At 35.7% G+C, this 3,703-nt stretch overlaps 1 non-coding gene across 1 annotated transcript; it reads left to right on the forward strand.

Moving 5' to 3' along the window:
* The first annotated feature begins 1,803 nt into the window (after nucleotides 1–1,803).
* LOC112732126 (small nucleolar RNA R71) lies at nucleotides 1,804–1,911 on the forward strand. The gene has a single exon (XR_003167863.1). It is a non-coding gene; the product is annotated as a small nucleolar RNA R71 (small nucleolar RNA).
* Nucleotides 1,912–3,703: the final 1,792 nt, after the last annotated feature.

Below are 3,703 nucleotides of genomic sequence, written 5' to 3' on the forward strand. Positions count from 1 at the left end.
TCATGAATCTAATAAAACATGAAAAATAAAAATAAGATTAGATAATTAGACATTGGGTTGCCTCCCAACAAGCGCTTCTTTAATGTCAATAGCTTGACAATGGGCTCTCATGGAGCCTCACAGATGTGCAGAGCTTTGTTGAGACCTCCCAACACCAAACTTAGAGTTTGGATATGGGGGTTTGACACCAAACTTAGAGTTTGGTTGTGGCCTCCCAATACCAAACTTAGAGTTTGACTGTGGGGGCTTTGGTTGACTCTGCTTTGAGAAAAGCCTTTTATGCTTCCTCTCCATGGATGCAGAGAGAGATCCTTGAGTTGTAAACACAAGGTTGTCCTTATTTAATTGAAGGATCAATTCTCCTCTGTCCACGTTAATCACAGCTCTTGCTGTGGCTAGGAAAGGTCTTCCTAGGATGATGGATTCATCCTCTTCCTTTCCAGTATCCAGGACTATGAAATCAGCAGGGATGTAAAGGCCTTCAACCTTTACTAACACGTCCTCTACTTGTCCATAAGCCTGTTTTCTTGAATTGTCTGCCATCTCTAATGAGATTTTAGCAGCTTGCACCCCATAGATTCCCAGTTTCTCTATTACAGAGAGGGGCATGAGGTTTATTCCTGAACCAAGGTCACACAGAGCCTTAAAGATCATGGTGCCTATGGTACAAGGTATTATGAACTTTCCAGGATCCTATCTCTTCTGAAGGAATGTCAGTTGATCCAGATCACTTAGTTCATTGGTGAACAAAGGAGGTTCATCTTCCCAAGTTTCAATACCAAATAATTTGGCATTCAGCTTCATGATTGCACCAAGAAACTTGGCAATTTGCTCTTCAGTGACATCCTCATTCTCTTCAGAAGAGGAATACTCATCAGAGCTCATGAATGGCATAAGGAGGTTCAATGGAATCTCTATGGTCTCTAGATGAGTCTCAGAGTCCTTTGGTTCCTCAGAGGAAAGCTCCTTATTGATCACTGGATGTCCCAGGAGGTCTTCCTCCTTGGGATTCACGTCCTCTCCTTCCCTTACAGGTTCGGCCATGGTGCTTATGTCAATGGCCTTGCACTCTCCTTTTGGATTCTCTTCTGTATTGCTTGGGAGAGTACTAGGAGGGATTTCAGTGATCCTTTTACTCAGCTGGCCCACTTGTGCTTCCAAATTTCTAATGGAAGACCTTGTTTCATTCATGAAACTTACAGTGGCCTTGGATAGATTAGAAACTAAGTTTGCTAAGCTAGATGGATTCTGCTCAGAATTCTCTATCTGTTGCTGAGTGGATGATGGAAAAGGCTTGCTATTGCTAAACCTGTTTCTTCCACCATTATTAAAGCCTTGTTGAGGCCTTTGATCCTTCCATGAGAGATTTGGATAATTTCTCCATGATGGATTATAGGTGTTTCCATAAGGTTCACCTAAGTAATTCACCTCTGCTATTGCAGGGTTCTCAGGATCATAAGCTTCTTCTTCAGAAGATGCCTCTTGAGTACTGTTGGATGCAGCTTGCATTCCATTCAAACTCTGAGAAATTATATTGACTTGCTGAGTCAATATTTTATTCTGAGCCAATATGGCATTCAGAGTATCAATTTCAAGAACTCCCTTCTTCATAGGCGTCCCATTATTCACAGGATTCCTCTCAGAAGTGTACATGAACTGGTTATTAGCAACCATGTCAATGAGTTCTTAAGCTTCTGAAGGCGTTTTCTTTAGGTGAATGGATCCACCTGCAGAAGTATCCAATGACATCTTTGATAGCTCAGATAAACCATCATAGAATATATCCAGGATGGTCCATTCTGAAAGCATATCAGAAGGACACTTTTTGGTCAACTGTTTGTATCTTTCCTAAGCTTCATAGAGGGATTCACCATCTTTTTGTTTGAAGGTTTGAACATCCACTCTAAGCTTGCTCAGCTTTTGAGGAGGAAAGAACTTGGCTAAGAAAGCCGTGACCAGCTTATCCCAAGAGTTCAGGCTGTCTTTAGGTTGAGAGTCCAACCATATTCTACTCCATTAGTCTTAACAGTATCACAGATCTGCAAGAATTCAGTTAAGAACTGAAAGGGATCTTCATATGGAAGTCCATGAAACTTGCAGTTCTGCTGCATCAGAGAAACTAGCTTAAGTTTCAGCTCAAAATTGTTTGCTCCAATGGCAGGAATGGAGATGCTTCTTCCATGTAAATTGGAATTAGGTGCAGTAAAGTCACCAAGCATTCTCCTTGCATTATTGTTGTTGGGTTCGGCTGCCATCTCCTTTACTTGTTCGAAATTTTCAATAAGGTTGTCTCTAGATTGTTGTAATTTAGCTTCTCTTAGTTTTCTCTTCAGAGTCCTTTCAGGTTCTGGATCAGCTTCAACAAGAATGTCTTTTTCTTTGTTCCTGCTCATAAGAAAAAGAAGAGAACAAGAAAAGAAGAGGAATCCTCTATGTCATAGTAAAGAGGTTCCTTATTGTTAGTAGAAGAAGAGGAGAAGAAAAAAATTCGAACACAGATAGAAGAGGGGGTGAGGATTTTCGAAAATTATTTTTGAAAAAGAGTTAGTGATTTTTGAAAATAGTTTTTAAAAAAAATAGTAATTTTCGAAAATCAAAAATAAAAAAAATAATTAGTTGATTAAAAAGAAATTTTTGAAAAAGAGGGAGATAATTTCGAAAATTAGAGAGAGAGAGAGAGAGAGAGAGAGAGAGAGAGAGAGAGAGTTAGTTAGGTAGTTTTGAAAAAGGTAAGAAACAATCAAAAAGTTAGTTAGTTAGTTGAAACAAATTTTGAAAAGATAGGAAGTTGGGAAGTTAGAAAATATATTTTGCAATCACTTTTTGAAAAAGGTAAGATAAGAAGATATTTTTGAAAAGATATGATAGAAATTAGTTTTTGAAAAAGATTTGATTTTTAAAATCTCAATTAATGACTTGATTCACAAGAAATCACAAGATATGATTCTAGAACTTAAAGTTTGAATCTTTCTTAACAAGTAAGTAACAAACTTGAAATTTTTGAATCAAAACATTAATTGATGATGTTATTTTCGAAAATTATGTGATAAAGATAAGAAAAAGATTTTTGAAAAATATTTTTAAAATTTTCGAAAATAACTAAGAAAAATGAAAAAGATTTGATTTTTGAAAAAGATTTTGAAAAAGATAAGATTTTTAAATTGAAAATTTGATTTGACTCATAAAAACAACTAGATTTTAAAAATTTTTGAAAAAGTCAAATCTAATTTTCGAAATTTTAAGAGAGAAAAAGGGAAAGATATTTTTTTTTATTTTTGAATTTTTTTGATGAGAGAGAAAAACAAGAAAAATGATGCAATGCATGAAAGTTATGGATCAAAACATGTGATGCATGCAAGAATGCTATGAATGTCAAGATGAACACCAAGAACACTTTGAATGTCAAGATGAACACCAAGAACATATTTTTGAAAAATTTTTAATGCAAGGAAAACATGCAAGACACCAAACTTAGAATTCTTTAATGCTTAGACACTAAGAATTCAAAAATGCATATGAAAAACAAGAAAAGACACAAAACATGCAAATGCAAAGATCAAACAAGAAGACTTACCAAGAATAACTTGAAGATCATGAAGAACACTATGAATGCATGAGAGTTTTTGAAAAAATGCAAGATGAGTATGCAATTGACACTAAACCTATAACATGACTCAAGACTCAAACAAGAAACACAAAAATA

This window comes from Arachis hypogaea, chromosome 12 (genome assembly GCF_003086295.3).
Source record: "Arachis hypogaea cultivar Tifrunner chromosome 12, arahy.Tifrunner.gnm2.J5K5, whole genome shotgun sequence".
Classification (NCBI taxonomy): Eukaryota; Viridiplantae; Streptophyta; class Magnoliopsida; order Fabales; family Fabaceae; genus Arachis; species Arachis hypogaea.